Source organism: Hippopotamus amphibius, chromosome 2, assembly GCF_030028045.1.
Source record: "Hippopotamus amphibius kiboko isolate mHipAmp2 chromosome 2, mHipAmp2.hap2, whole genome shotgun sequence".
Classification (NCBI taxonomy): Eukaryota; Metazoa; Chordata; class Mammalia; order Artiodactyla; family Hippopotamidae; genus Hippopotamus; species Hippopotamus amphibius.
Window position 1 is genome coordinate 221,384,884 of NC_080187.1, and position 15,711 is coordinate 221,400,594.

Below are 15,711 nucleotides of genomic sequence, written 5' to 3' on the forward strand. Positions count from 1 at the left end.
GTCCCACACAGTGGACATTCACAGGAGCTGGAGGGAGCTCTCTTGGTAGGCAGTGGCTCCCATAGAGGAAGGCCAGCCCAAGAGATGCCACAGGCCTGTATCTGTATGCAGAACCCATGAAAGGGCCTGTCTGAGAAAACTGGCCTATCTGAGGGCCCATGATCCCTCACAGAGACCTGGGAAACCCCATTCCAGCAAGGGACCAGCCCTTCAGCTCTCACAAAGCCAAGAGCATCTAGCTGCCAAGTCCCTGATCAAGGGTCCTTGTTGCCTCTCACCACCTCCAGGCCTGGCCCCACATCCTCCCAACCAACACTTCTTGGAAGTCACTCAAGCACACCCCACAACGGACCATAAGCTCAGTCCATCCTCGTGCTCTGCCTCGACATGCACAGAGATCTGCGTGGTTGCTCCCCAGGGCAACACGTAATGAAATGGTGCCTCCATGGTCATTCTTACTACACTTCAGGTCAATCGAGTTGAATTTCAAGGCCTGCATTCCGATCTGGTGGATGGGGAGCCATGTCAAGCATTCCTCCTTGGGGACCACAGAGATTCTCAAACAGGGCCAATTTCTTCTGTGGCAGCATTCCCTACTGTGGCCCGTGCAAGGCCACCAAACAACAGCCATGCAGCTACGCCCTCCTCAGCCCACATCCCGGGACCACCCCTCCCCTTCAGGTCAACAGGGCCTCACGATGGACATGATAACGGGATGCCCAAGGGCTTTGCAAAGCCTTCATGGGGGAATGGACACCCAGATGCCTTTTCTCCTCTGGAGGGGCTCTCTGACAAACCAGTGGCTTCCGGAGAGGACGACCAACCCAGGAGAAGCTATGGTCCTGTGTATGCATGCAGACCCCATCAGAGGCCCCATTCGGATCAAGTGGCTCCAACAAAGCACCATGATCCCTCACAGAGTCCTGGCACAACCCCATTGAAGACCACGGCATGGCTTCCAACCCTTGAAATAACCAGCAGCATCCTGCCTCCAAGCACCTGAGGATGGGCTCCTGCCTGCCTCTCACCATCTCTAGGCAGGGGGCATGAGCCTTCCCTACTGACAGGTTTTGGGAAGCCATAAAGCACACACCACAAGGGACCATTCCCTCAGTTGGTGATCATACTCTGGCACTAGGTGCACAGAGGTCTCTAGAGATGTTCCGCCTGGGGCCAAGGAAGAAAACACTGCCTCGATGTGCTCTCTGACTAGAATACAGCTCTAATGAAGGCATGTGAGTGCACCAGATGTGAGCCCATAAATTTGGGGCAGCAGCAGACGTTCCTCCTTGGTAGGCAGGAGGTTGCCAAAAGACTACCCTGTACTGGCTGCTGTGAGGGCGGCCAGCCCATAGTTCAAAATTCTCTGGGGCCTATCGGTAGCAACCAAAAGAGCCACTCACTGCGGAACATTCTGGCTGTGGTGAGTCCATTCCAAGGCTTGGCCTGAAACACAAAATTCAAAGCAGAAAGGCTTAAGGAAAGACTCCACCCATGGCTTCAGAACATGTGGGCCCTGGCACTATGGAGCAGGATAGAAAACCAAAGGTGGCAACACATCTTGGATATGTGGAAGCCATCTACACTGGGAGGAGTCTCAAGGGATTTCCTCGAGCGAGAGGCTGCTCCAACACCCACACCCAAACCCACACACACACCCACACCCAGGGCTCTGCAATGGACCAAAAATGCAGGCCATCCTGCCCCTGGATCCCTCTGTTAGGCCTCAGCGTAATCCTATTGAGCATGATTTTTTGGTCATCAGCTCTCTTCAGGACCATATGAGTTCTCATCACCGACCCAACTGAGGCCCTCCTCACTCACCTGCGCCCTGCCACATGTGAAGGCTTACCTCAGATGCTTCCTGGAAAGAAGGATGCCTGAAGGGATGTGCCATTCTGTCGAATCCACGTGCTGGGCCAAGGCTCATGGTGATTGCCCTAGGGAACATAGGCCAAACACAGATCTTCATTTCTCTGGGGACGATGGCTGCCAAGAGGTGAGAAGGACAGCTGTGAGAACTCCAACTCCATGCTAGATGCATTGGGGGACGTGTGTGCCACACGCTCATGCATCGAATGATGCTACAAGAAATACCTGCAGCAATACATCCAGGAACATAGGGCCCAAATGTACCTCCACGCAGAGACAGGAACACATATCTGAAACGCATACAAACAGCTCCCTACATAGCTTCCTTCCTGCCTCCCTTCCTCCAGAATGCTCTAGCTCCCTCCCCTTTGACCCTCGTCCTTGGCTCACTCCCTCCATCCATCCATACTTACAAAGATGAAGGCATGAGTGGACAGGTGGATCAATGCCATCTTATGTACCTTAATACTGTGTCAGGGGCAGATGAAATAACCAGTACGTATATGTCTCCCCAGGGAAGGACTAGCCTCATGGATCCTCTAGTCAGCACAAGGCCTGGCACCAGGTCTGCTTGGTGGGGAAAACACTGGGGGTGTTTCTGGGGGGAATGGAGACATTCCTCTGGGCCCCACCCTGGTGTGGGCAAGCGTGTGCTGGCCGATGTCACACTCGGCTTGTCCATGTGCACAACACCCAGACAATGAGGCCTTTATGTCCCACACAGTGGACATTCACAGGAGCTGGAGGGAGCTCTCTTGGTAGGCAGTGGCTCCCGTAGAGGAAGGCCAGCCCAAGAGATGCCACAGGCCTGTATCTGTATGCAGAACCCATGAAAGGGCCTGTCTGAGAAAACTGGCCTATCTGAGGGCCCATGATCCCTCACAGAGACCTGGGAAACCCCATTCCAGCAAGGGACCAGCCCTTCAGCTCTCACAAAGCCAAGAGCATCTAGCTGCCAAGTCCCTGATCAAGGGTCCTTGTTGCCTCTCACCACCTCCAGGCCTGGCCCCACATCCTCCCAACCAACACTTCTTGGAAGTCACTCAAGCACACCCCACAACGGACCATAAGCTCAGTCCATCCTCGTGCTCTGCCTCGACATGCACAGAGATCTGCGTGGTTGCTCCCCAGGGCAACACGTAATGAAATGGTGCCTCCATGGTCATTCTTACTACACTTCAGGTCAATCGAGTTGAATTTCAAGGCCTGCATTCCGATCTGGTGGATGGGGAGCCATGTCAAGCATTCCTCCTTGGGGACCACAGAGATTCCCAAACAGGGCCAATTTCTTCTGTGGCAGCATTCCCTACTGTGGCCCGTGCAAGGCCACCAAACAACAGCCATGCAGCTACACCCTCCTCAGCCCACATCCCGGGACCACCCCTCCCCTTCAGGTCAACAGGGCCTCACGCTGGACATGATAACGGGATGCCCAAGGGCTCTGCACAGCCTTCATGGGGGAATGGACACCCAGAAGCCTTTTCTCCTCTGGAGGGGGCTCTCTGACAAACCAGTGGCTTCCGGAGAGGACGACCAACCCAGGAGAAGCTATGGTCCTGTGTATGCATGCAGACCCCATCAGAGGCCCCATTCGGATCAAGTGGCTCCAACAAAGCACCATGATCCCTCACAGAGTCCTGGCACAACCCCATTGAAGACCACGGCATGGCTTCCAGCCCTTGAAATAACCAGCAGCATCCTGCCTCCAAGCACCTGAGGATGGGCTCCTGCCTGCCTCTCACCATCTCTAGGCAGGGGGCATGAGCCTTCCCTACTGACAGGTTTTGGGAAGCCATAAAGCACACACCACAAGGGACCATTCCCTCAGTTGGTGATCATACTCTGGCGCTAGGTGCACAGAGGTCTCTAGAGATGTTCCCCCTGGGGCCAAGGAAGAAAACACTGCCTCGATGTGCTCTCTGACTAGAATACAGCTCTAATGAAGGCATGTGAGTGCACCAGATGTGAGCCCATAAATTTGGGGCAGCAGCAGACATTCCTCCTTGGTAGGCAGGAGGTTGCCAAAAGACTACCCTGTACTGCCTGCTGTGAGGGCGGCCAGCCCATAGTTCAAAATTCTCTGGGGCCTATCAGTAGCAACCAAAAGAGCCACTCACTGCGGAACATTCTGGCTGTGGTGAGTCCATTCCAAGGCTTGGCCTGAAACACAAAATTCAAAGCAGAAAGGCTTAAGGAAAGACTCCACCCATGGCTTCAGAACATGTGGGCCCTGGCACTATGGAGCAGGATAGAAAACCAAAGGTGGCAACACATCTTGGATATGTGGAAGCCATCTACACTGGGAGGAGTCTCAAGGGATTTCCTCGAGCGAGAGGCTGCTCCAACACCCACACCCAAACCCACACACACACCCACACCCAGGGCTCTGCAATGGACCAAAAATGCAGGCCATCCTGCCCCTGGATCCCTCTGTTAGGCCTCAGCGTAATCCTATTGAGCATGATTTTTTGGTCATCAGCTCTCTTCAGGACCATATGAGTTCTCATCATCGACCCAACTGAGGCCCTCCTCACTCACCTGCGCCCTGCCACATGTGAAGGCTTACCTCAGATGCTTCCTGGAAAGAAGGATGCCTGAAGGGATGTGCCATTCTGTCGAATCCACGTGCTGGGCCAAGGCTCATGGTGATTGCCCTAGGGAACATAGGCCAAACACAGATCTTCATTTCTCTGGGGACGATGGCTGCCAAGAGGTGAGAAGGACAGCTGTGAGAACTCCAACTCCATGCTAGATGCATTGGGGGACGTGTGTGCCACACGCTCATGCATCGAATGATGCTACAAGAAATACCTGCAGCAATACATCCAGGAACATAGGGCCCAAATGTACCTCCACGCAGAGACAGGAACACATAGCTGAAACGCATACAAACAGCTCCCTACATAGCTTCCTTCCTGCCTCCCTTCCTCCAGAATGCTCTAGTTCCCTCCCTTTTGACCCTCGTCCTTGGCTCACTCCCTCCATCCATCCATACTTACAAAGATGAAGGCATGAGTGGACAGGTGGCTCAATGCCATCTTATGTACCTTAATACTGTGTCAGGGGCAGATGAAATAACCAGTACGTATATGTCTCCCCAGGGAAGGACTAGCCTCATGGATCCTCCAGGCAGCACAAGGCCTGGCACCAGGTCTGCTTGGTGGGGAAAACACTGGGGGTGTTTCTGGGGGGAATGGAGACATTCCTCTGGGCCCAACCCTGGTGTGGGCAAGCGTGTGCTGGCCGATGTCACACTCGGCTTGTCCATGTGCACAACACCCAGACAATGAGGCCTTTATGTCCCACACAGTGGACATTCACAGGAGCTGGAGGTAGCTCTCTTGGTAGGCAGTGGCTCCCGAAGAGGAAGGCCAGCCCAAGAGATGCCACAGGCCTGTATCTGTATGCAGAACCCATGAAAGGGCCTGTCTGAGAAAACTGGCCTATCTGAGGGCCCATGATCCCTCACAGAGACCTGGGAAACCCCATTCCAGCAAGGGACCAGCCCTTCAGCTCTCACAAAGCCAAGAGCATCTAGCTGCCAAGTCCCTGATCAAGGGTCCTTGTTGCCTCTCACCACCTCCAGGCCTGGCCCCACATCCTCCCAACCAACACTTCTTGGAAGTCACTCAAGCACACCCCACAACTGACCATAAGCTCAGTCCATCCTCGTGCTCTGCCTCGACATGCACAGAGATCTGCGTGGTTGCTCCCCAGGGCAACACGTCATGAAATGGTGCCTCCATGGTCAGTCTTACTACACTTCAGGTCAATCGAGTTGAATTTCAAGGCCCGCATTCCGATCTGGTGGATGGAGAGCCATGTCAAGCATTCCTCCTTGGGGACCACAGAGATTCCCAAACAGGGCCAATTTCTTCTGTGGCAGCATTCCCTACTGTGGCCCGTGCAAGGCCACCAAACAACAGCCATGCAGCTACACCCTCCTCAGCCCACATCCCGGGACCACCCCTCCCCTTCAGGTCAACAGGGCCTCACGCTGGACATGATAACGGGATGCCCAAGGGCTCTGCACAGCCTTCATGGGGGAATGGACACCCAGAAGCCTTTTCTCCTCTGGAGGGGGCTCTCTGACAAACCAGTGGCTTCCGGAGAGGACGACCAACCCAGGAGAAGCTATGGTCCTGTGTATGCATGCAGACCCCATCAGAGGCCCCATTCGGATCAAGTGGCTCCAACAAAGCACCATGATCCCTCACAGAGTCCTGGCACAACCCCATTGAAGACCACGGCATGGCTTCCAGCCCTTGAAATAACCAGCAGCATCCTGCCTCCAAGCACCTGAGGATGGGCTCCTGCCTGCCTCTCACCATCTCTAGGCAGGGGGCATGAGCCTTCCCTACTGACAGGTTTTGGGAAGCCATAAAGCACACACCACAAGGGACCATTCCCTCAGTTGGTGATCATACTCTGGCGCTAGGTGCACAGAGGTCTCTAGAGATGTTCCGCCTGGGGCCAAGGAAGAAAACACTGCCTCGATGTGCTCTCTGACTAGAATACAGCTCTAATGAAGGCATGTGAGTGCACCAGATGTGAGCCCATAAATTTGGGGCAGCAGCAGACATTCCTCCTTGGTAGGCAGGAGGTTGCCAAAAGACTACCCTGTACTGCCTGCTGTGAGGGCGGCCAGCCCATAGTTCAAAATTCTCTGGGGCCTATCAGTAGCAACCAAAAGAGCCACTCACTGCGGAACATTCTGGCTGTGGTGAGTCCATTCCAAGGCTTGGCCTGAAACACAAAATTCAAAGCAGAAAGGCTTAAGGAAAGACTCCACCCATGGCTTCAGAACATGTGGGCCCTGGCACTATGGAGCAGGATAGAAAACCAAAGGTGGCAACACATCTTGGATATGTGGAAGCCATCTACACTGGGAGGAGTCTCAAGGGATTTCCTCGAGCGAGAGGCTGCTCCAACACCCACACCCAAACCCACACACACACCCACACCCAGGGCTCTGCAATGGACCAAAAATGCAGGCCATCCTGCCCCTGGATCCCTCTGTTAGGCCTCAGCGTAATCCTATTGAGCATGATTTTTTGGTCATCAGCTCTCTTCAGGACCATATGAGTTCTCATCACCGATCCAACTGAGGCCCTCCTCACTCACCTGCGCCCTGCCACATGTGAAGGCTTACCTCAGATGCTTCCTGGAAAGAAGGATGCCTGAAGGGATGTGCCATTCTGTCGAATCCACGTGCTGGGCCAAGGCTCATGGTGATTGCCCTAGGGAACATAGGCCAAACACAGATCTTCATTTCTCTGGGGACGATGGCTGCCAAGAGGTGAGAAGGACAGCTGTGAGAACTCCAACTCCATGCTAGATGCATTGGGGGACGTGTGTGCCACACGCTCATGCATCGAATGATGCTACAAGAAATACCTGCAGCAATACATCCAGGAACATAGGGCCCAAATGTACCTCCACGCAGAGACAGGAACACATAGCTGAAACGCATACAAACAGCTCTCTACATAGCTTCCTTCCTGCCTCCCTTCCTCCAGAATGCTCTAGTTCCCTCCCTTTTGACCCTCGTCCTTGGCTCACTCCCTCCATCCATCCATACTTACAAAGATGAAGGCATGAGTGGACAGGTGGCTCAATGCCATCTTATGTACCTTAATACTGTGTCAGGGGCAGATGAAATAACCAGTACGTATATGTCTCCCCAGGGAAGGACTAGCCTCATGGATCCTCCAGGCAGCACAAGGCCTGGCACCAGGTCTGCTTGGCGGGGAAAACACTGGGGGTGTTTCTGGGGGGAATGGAGACATTCCTCTGGGCCCCACCCTGGTGTGGGCAAGCGTGTGCTGGCCGATGTCACACTCGGCTTGTCCATGTGCACAACACCCAGACAATGAGGCCTTTATGTCCCACACAGTGGACATTCACAGGAGCTGGAGGTAGCTCTCTTGGTAGGCAGTGACTCCCGAAGAGGAAGGCCAGCCCAAGAGATGCCACAGGCCTGTATCTGTATGCAGAACCCATGAAAGGGCCTGTCTGAGAAAACTGGCCTATCTGAGGGCCCATGATCCCTCACAGAGACCTGGGAAACCCCATTCCAGCAAGGGACCAGCCCTTCAGCTCTCACAAAGCCAAGAGCATCTAGCTGCCAAGTCCCTGATCAAGGGTCCTTGTTGCCTCTCACCATCTCCAGGCCTGGCCCCACATCCTCCCAACCAACACTTCTTGGAAGTCACTCAAGCACACCCCACAACGGACCATAAGCTCAGTCCATCCTCGTGCTCTGCCTCGACATGCACAGAGATCTGCGTGGTTGCTCCCCAGGACAACACGTAATGAAATGGTGCCTCCATGGTCATTCTTACTACACTTCAGGTCAATCGAGTTGAATTTCAAGGCCCGCATTCCGATCTGGTGGATGGGGAGCCATGTCAAGCATTCCTCCTTGGGGACCACAGAGATTCCCAAACAGGGCCAATTTCTTCTGTGGCAGCATTCCCTACTGTGGCCCGTGCAAGGCCACCAAACAGCAGCCATGCAGCTACACCCTCCTCAGCCCACATCCCGGGACCACCCCTCCCCTTCATGTCAACAGGGCCTCACGATGGACATGATAACGGGATGCCCAAGGGCTCTGCAAAGCCTTCATGGGGGAATGGACACCCAGAAGCCTTTTCTCCTCTGGAGGGGGCTCTCTGACAAACCAGTGGCTTCCGGAGAGGACGACCAACCCAGGAGAAGCTATGGTCCTGTGTATGCATGCAGACCCCATCAGAGGCCCCATTCGGATCAAGTGGCTCCAACAAAGCACCATGATCCCTCACAGAGTCCTGGCACAACCCCATTGAAGACCACGGCATGGCTTCCAGCCCTTGAAATAACCAGCAGCATCCTGCCTCCAAGCACCTGAGGATGGGCTCCTGCCTGCCTCTCACCATCTCTAGGCAGGGGACATGAGCCTTCCCTACTGACAGGTTTTGGGAAGCCATAAAGCACACACCACAAGGGACCATTCCCTCAGTTGGTGATCATACTCTGGCGCTAGGTGCACAGAGGTCTCTAGAGATGTTCCCCCTGGGGCCAAGGAAGAAAACGCTGCCTCGATGTGCTCTCTGACTAGAATACAGCTCTAATGAAGGCATGTGAGTGCACCAGATGTGAGCCCATAAATTTGGGGCAGCAGCAGACATTCCTCCTTGGTAGGCAGGAGGTTGCCAAAAGACTACCCTGTACTGCCTGCTGTGAGGGCGGCCAGCCCATAGTTCAAAATTCTCTGGGGCCTATCGGTAGCAACCAAAAGAGCCACTCACTGCGGAACATTCTGGCTGTGGTGAGTCCATTCCAAGGCTTGGCCTGAAACACAAAATTCAAAGCAGAAAGGCTTAAGGAAAGACTCCACCCATGGCTTCAGAACATGTGGGCCCTGGCACTATGGAGCAGGATAGAAAACCAAAGGTGGCAACACATCTTGGATATGTGGAAGCCATCTACACTGGGAGGAGTCTCAAGGGATTTCCTCGAGCGAGAGGCTGCTCCAACACCCACACCCAAACCCACACACACACCCACACCCAGGGCTCTGCAATGGACCAACAATGCAGGCCATCCTGCCCCTGGATCCCTCTGTTAGGCCTCAGCGTAATCCTATTGAGCATGATTTTTTGGTCATCAGCTCTCTTCAGGACCATATGAGTTCTCATCATCGACCCAACTGAGGCCCTCCTCACTCACCTGCGCCCTGCCACATGTGAAGGCTTACCTCAGATGCTTCCTGGAAAGAAGGATGCCTGAAGGGATGTGCCATTCTGTCGAATCCACGTGCTGGGCCAAGGCTCATGGTGATTGCCCTAGGGAACATAGGCCAAACACAGATCTTCATTTCTCTGGGGACGATGGCTGCCAAGAGGTGAGAAGGACAGCTGTGAGAACTCCAACTCCATGCTAGATGCATTGGGGGACGTGTGTGCCACACGCTCATGCATCGAATGATGCTACAAGAAATACCTGCAGCAATACATCCAGGAACATAGGGCCCAAATGTACCTCCACGCAGAGACAGGAACACATAGCTGAAACGCATACAAACAGCTCCCTACATAGCTTCCTTCCTGCCTCCCTTCCTCCAGAATGCTCTAGTTCCCTCCCTTTTGACCCTCGTCCTTGGCTCACTCCCTCCATCCATCCATACTTACAAAGATGAAGGCATGAGTGGACAGGTGGATCAATGCCATCTTATGTACCTTAATACTGTGTCAGGGGCAGATGAAATAACCAGTACGTATATGTCTCCCCAGGGAAGGACTAGCCTCATGGATCCTCCAGGCAGCACAAGGCCTGGCACCAGGTCTGCTTGGTGGGGAAAACACTGGGGGTGTTTCTGGGGGGAATGGAGACATTCCTCTGGGCCCAACCCTGGTGTGGGCAAGCGTGTGCTGGCCGATGTCACACTCGGCTTGTCCATGTGCACAACACCCAGACAATGAGGCCTTTATGTCCCACACAGTGGACATTCACAGGAGCTGGAGGGAGCTCTCTTGGTAGGCAGTGGCTCCCGTAGAGGAAGGCCAGCCCAAGAGATGCCACAGGCCTGTATCTGTATGCAGAACCCATGAAAGGGCCTGTCTGAGAAAACTGGCCTATCTGAGGGCCCATGATCCCTCACAGAGACCTGGGAAACCCCATTCCAGCAAGGGACCAGCCCTTCAGCTCTCACAAAGCCAAGAGCATCTAGCTGCCAAGTCCCTGATCAAGGGTCCTTGTTGCCTCTCACCACCTCCAGGCCTGGCCCCACATCCTCCCAACCAACACTTCTTGGAAGTCACTCAAGCACACCCCACAACGGACCATAAGCTCAGTCCATCCTCGTGCTCTGCCTCGACATGCACAGAGATCTGCGTGGTTGCTCCCCAGGGCAACACGTAATGAAATGGTGCCTCCATGGTCATTCTTACTACACTTCAGGTCAATCGAGTTGAATTTCAAGGCCTGCATTCCGATCTGGTGGATGGGGAGCCATGTCAAGCATTCCTCCTTGGGGACCACAGAGATTCTCAAACAGGGCCAATTTCTTCTGTGGCAGCATTCCCTACTGTGGCCCGTGCAAGGCCACCAAACAACAGCCATGCAGCTACGCCCTCCTCAGCCCACATCCCGGGACCACCCCTCCCCTTCAGGTCAACAGGGCCTCACGATGGACATGATAACGGGATGCCCAAGGGCTTTGCAAAGCCTTCATGGGGGAATGGACACCCAGATGCCTTTTCTCCTCTGGAGGGGCTCTCTGACAAACCAGTGGCTTCCGGAGAGGACGACCAACCCAGGAGAAGCTATGGTCCTGTGTATGCATGCAGACCCCATCAGAGGCCCCATTCGGATCAAGTGGCTCCAACAAAGCACCATGATCCCTCACAGAGTCCTGGCACAACCCCATTGAAGACCACGGCATGGCTTCCAACCCTTGAAATAACCAGCAGCATCCTGCCTCCAAGCACCTGAGGATGGGCTCCTGCCTGCCTCTCACCATCTCTAGGCAGGGGGCATGAGCCTTCCCTACTGACAGGTTTTGGGAAGCCATAAAGCACACACCACAAGGGACCATTCCCTCAGTTGGTGATCATACTCTGGCACTAGGTGCACAGAGGTCTCTAGAGATGTTCCGCCTGGGGCCAAGGAAGAAAACACTGCCTCGATGTGCTCTCTGACTAGAATACAGCTCTAATGAAGGCATGTGAGTGCACCAGATGTGAGCCCATAAATTTGGGGCAGCAGCAGACATTCCTCCTTGGTAGGCAGGAGGTTGCCAAAAGACTACCCTGTACTGGCTGCTGTGAGGGCGGCCAGCCCATAGTTCAAAATTCTCTGGGGCCTATCGGTAGCAACCAAAAGAGCCACTCACTGCGGAACATTCTGGCTGTGGTGAGTCCATTCCAAGGCTTGGCCTGAAACACAAAATTCAAAGCAGAAAGGCTTAAGGAAAGACTCCACCCATGGCTTCAGAACATGTGGGCCCTGGCACTATGGAGCAGGATAGAAAACCAAAGGTGGCAACACATCTTGGATATGTGGAAGCCATCTACACTGGGAGGAGTCTCAAGGGATTTCCTCGAGCGAGAGGCTGCTCCAACACCCACACCCAAACCCACACACACACCCACACCCAGGGCTCTGCAATGGACCAAAAATGCAGGCCATCCTGCCCCTGGATCCCTCTGTTAGGCCTCAGCGTAATCCTATTGAGCATGATTTTTTGGTCATCAGCTCTCTTCAGGACCATATGAGTTCTCATCATCGACCCAACTGAGGCCCTCCTCACTCACCTGCGCCCTGCCACATGTGAAGGCTTACCTCAGATGCTTCCTGGAAAGAAGGATGCCTGAAGGGATGTGCCATTCTGTCGAATCCACGTGCTGGGCCAAGGCTCATGGTGATTGCCCTAGGGAACATAGGCCAAACACAGATCTTCATTTCTCTGGGGACGATGGCTGCCAAGAGGTGAGAAGGACAGCTGTGAGAACTCCAACTCCATGCTAGATGCATTGGGGGACGTGTGTGCCACACGCTCATGCATCGAATGATGCTACAAGAAATACCTGCAGCAATACATCCAGGAACATAGGGCCCAAATGTACCTCCATGCAGAGACAGGAACACATAGCTGAAACGTATACAAACAGCTCCCTACATAGCTTCCTTCCTGCCTCCCTTCCTCCAGAATGCTCTAGTTCCCTCCCTTTTGACCCTCGTCCTTGGCTCACTCCCTCCATCCATCCATACTTACAAAGATGAAGGCATGAGTGGACAGGTGGATCAATGCCATCTTATGTACCTTAATACTGTGTCAGGGGCAGATGAAATAACCAGTACGTATATGTCTCCCCAGGGAAGGACTAGCCTCATGGATCCTCCAGGCAGCACAAGGCCTGGCACCAGGTCTGCTTGGTGGGGAAAACACTGGGGGTGTTTCTGGGGGGAATGGAGACATTCCTCTGGGCCCAACCCTGGTGTGGGCAAGCGTGTGCTGGCCGATGTCACACTCGGCTTGTCCATGTGCACAACACCCAGACAATAAGGCCTTTATGTCCCACACAGTGGACATTCACAGGAGCTGGAGGGAGCTCTCTTGGTAGGCAGTGGCTCCCGTAGAGGAAGGCCAGCCCAAGAGATGCCACAGGCCTGTATCTGTATGCAGAACCCATGAAAGGGCCTGTCTGAGAAAACTGGCCTATCTGAGGGCCCATGATCCCTCACAGAGACCTGGGAAACCCCATTCCAGCAAGGGACCAGCCCTTCAGCTCTCACAAAGCCAAGAGCATCTAGCTGCCAAGTCCCTGATCAAGGGTCCTTGTTGCCTCTCACCACCTCCAGGCCTGGCCCCACATCCTCCCAACCAACACTTCTTGGAAGTCACTCAAGCACACCCCACAACGGACCATAAGCTCAGTCCATCCTCGTGCTCTGCCTCGACATGCACAGAGATCTGCGTGGTTGCTCCCCAGGGCAACACGTAATGAAATGGTGCCTCCATGGTCATTCTTACTACACTTCAGGTCAATCGAGTTGAATTTCAAGGCCTGCATTCCGATCTGGTGGATGGGGAGCCATGTCAAGCATTCCTCCTTGGGGACCACAGAGATTCCCAAACAGGGCCAATTTCTTCTGTGGCAGCATTCCCTACTGTGGCCCGTGCAAGGCCACCAAACAACAGCCATGCAGCTACGCCCTCCTCAGCCCACATCCCGGGACCACCCCTCCCCTTCAGGTCAACAGGGCCTCACGATGGACATGATAACGGGATGCCCAAGGGCTTTGCAAAGCCTTCATGGGGGAATGGACACCCAGATGCCTTTTCTCCTCTGGAGGGGCTCTCTGACAAACCAGTGGCTTCCGGAGAGGACGACCAACCCAGGAGAAGCTATGGTCCTGTGTATGCATGCAGACCCCATCAGAGGCCCCATTCGGATCAAGTGGCTCCAACAAAGCACCATGATCCCTCACAGAGTCCTGGCACAACCCCATTGAAGACCACGGCATGGCTTCCAACCCTTGAAATAACCAGCAGCATCCTGCCTCCAAGCACCTGAGGATGGGCTCCTGCCTGCCTCTCACCATCTCTAGGCAGGGGGCATGAGCCTTCCCTACTGACAGGTTTTGGGAAGCCATAAAGCACACACCACAAGGGACCATTCCCTCAGTTGGTGATCATACTCTGGCACTAGGTGCACAGAGGTCTCTAGAGATGTTCCGCCTGGGGCCAAGGAAGAAAACACTGCCTCGATGTGCTCTCTGACTAGAATACAGCTCTAATGAAGGCATGTGAGTGCACCAGATGTGAGCCCATAAATTTGGGGCAGCAGCAGACATTCCTCCTTGGTAGGCAGGAGGTTGCCAAAAGACTACCCTGTACTGGCTGCTGTGAGGGCGGCCAGCCCATAGTTCAAAATTCTCTGGGGCCTATCGGTAGCAACCAAAAGAGCCACTCACTGCGGAACATTCTGGCTGTGGTGAGTCCATTCCAAGGCTTGGCCTGAAACACAAAATTCAAAGCAGAAAGGCTTAAGGAAAGACTCCACCCATGGCTTCAGAACATGTGGGCCCTGGCACTATGGAGCAGGATAGAAAACCAAAGGTGGCAACACATCTTGGATATGTGGAAGCCATCTACACTGGGAGGAGTCTCAAGGGATTTCCTCGAGCGAGAGGCTGCTCCAACACCCACACCCAAACCCACACACACACCCACACCCAGGGCTCTGCAATGGACCAAAAATGCAGGCCATCCTGCCCCTGGATCCCTCTGTTAGGCCTCAGCGTAATCCTATTGAGCATGATTTTTTGGTCATCAGCTCTCTTCAGGACCATATGAGTTCTCATCATCGACCCAACTGAGGCCCTCCTCACTCACCTGCGCCCTGCCACATGTGAAGGCTTACCTCAGATGCTTCCTGGAAAGAAGGATGCCTGAAGGGATGTGCCATTCTGTCGAATCCACGTGCTGGGCCAAGGCTCATGGTGATTGCCCTAGGGAACATAGGCCAAACACAGATCTTCATTTCTCTGGGGACGATGGCTGCCAAGAGGTGAGAAGGACAGCTGTGAGAACTCCAACTCCATGCTAGATGCATTGGGGGACGTGTGTGCCACACGCTCATGCATCGAATGATGCTACAAGAAATACCTGCAGCAATACATCCAGGAACATAGGGCCCAAATGTACCTCCACGCAGAGACAGGAACACATAGCTGAAACGTATACAAACAGCTCCCTACATAGCTTCCTTCCTGCCTCCCTTCCTCCAGAATGCTCTAGTTCCCTCCCTTTTGACCCTCGTCCTTGGCTCACTCCCTCCATCCATCCATACTTACAAAGATGAAGGCATGAGTGGACAGGTGGATCAATGCCATCTTATGTACCTTAATACTGTGTCAGGGGCAGATGAAATAACCAGTACGTATATGTCTCCCCAGGGAAGGACTAGCCTCATGGATCCTCCAGGCAGCACAAGGCCTGGCACCAGGTCTGCTTGGTGGGGAAAACACTGGGGGTGTTTCTGGGGGGAATGGAGACATTCCTCTGGGCCCAACCCTGGTGTGGGCAAGCGTGTGCTGGCCGATGTCACACTCGGCTTGTCCATGTGCACAACACCCAGACAATAAGGCCTTTATGTCCCACACAGTGGACATTCACAGGAGCTGGAGGGAGCTCTCTTGGTAGGCAGTGGCTCCCGTAGAGGAAGGCCAGCCCAAGAGATGCCACAGGCCTGTATCTGTATGCAGAACCCATGAAAGGGCCTGTCTGAGAAAACTGGCCTATCTGAGGGCCCATGATCCCTCACAGAGACCTGGGAAACCCCATTCCAGCAA

The 15,711-nt window shown here is 54.1% G+C and overlaps 6 non-coding genes across 6 annotated transcripts; all 6 read right to left on the reverse strand.

The window, feature by feature from the left end:
- Positions 1–1,721: 1,721 nt before the first annotated feature.
- Positions 1,722–1,802, reverse strand: LOC130847738 (small nucleolar RNA SNORD115). Its single transcript, XR_009052480.1, has one exon. It is a non-coding gene; the product is annotated as a small nucleolar RNA SNORD115 (small nucleolar RNA).
- Positions 1,803–4,307: 2,505 nt separating this feature from the next.
- Positions 4,308–4,388, reverse strand: LOC130847431 (small nucleolar RNA SNORD115). The gene has a single exon (XR_009052194.1). It is a non-coding gene; the product is annotated as a small nucleolar RNA SNORD115 (small nucleolar RNA).
- Positions 4,389–6,893: 2,505 nt separating this feature from the next.
- Positions 6,894–6,974, reverse strand: LOC130847048 (small nucleolar RNA SNORD115). Its single transcript, XR_009051843.1, has one exon. It is a non-coding gene; the product is annotated as a small nucleolar RNA SNORD115 (small nucleolar RNA).
- A 2,505-nt stretch (positions 6,975–9,479) lies between these two features.
- LOC130847432 (small nucleolar RNA SNORD115) lies at positions 9,480–9,560 on the reverse strand. Its single transcript, XR_009052195.1, has one exon. It is a non-coding gene; the product is annotated as a small nucleolar RNA SNORD115 (small nucleolar RNA).
- Positions 9,561–12,064: 2,504 nt separating this feature from the next.
- On the reverse strand, positions 12,065–12,145 carry LOC130847433 (small nucleolar RNA SNORD115). The gene has a single exon (XR_009052196.1). It is a non-coding gene; the product is annotated as a small nucleolar RNA SNORD115 (small nucleolar RNA).
- Positions 12,146–14,649: 2,504 nt separating this feature from the next.
- Positions 14,650–14,730, reverse strand: LOC130847435 (small nucleolar RNA SNORD115). The gene has a single exon (XR_009052198.1). It is a non-coding gene; the product is annotated as a small nucleolar RNA SNORD115 (small nucleolar RNA).
- Between the last annotated feature and the right edge of the window lie 981 nt (positions 14,731–15,711).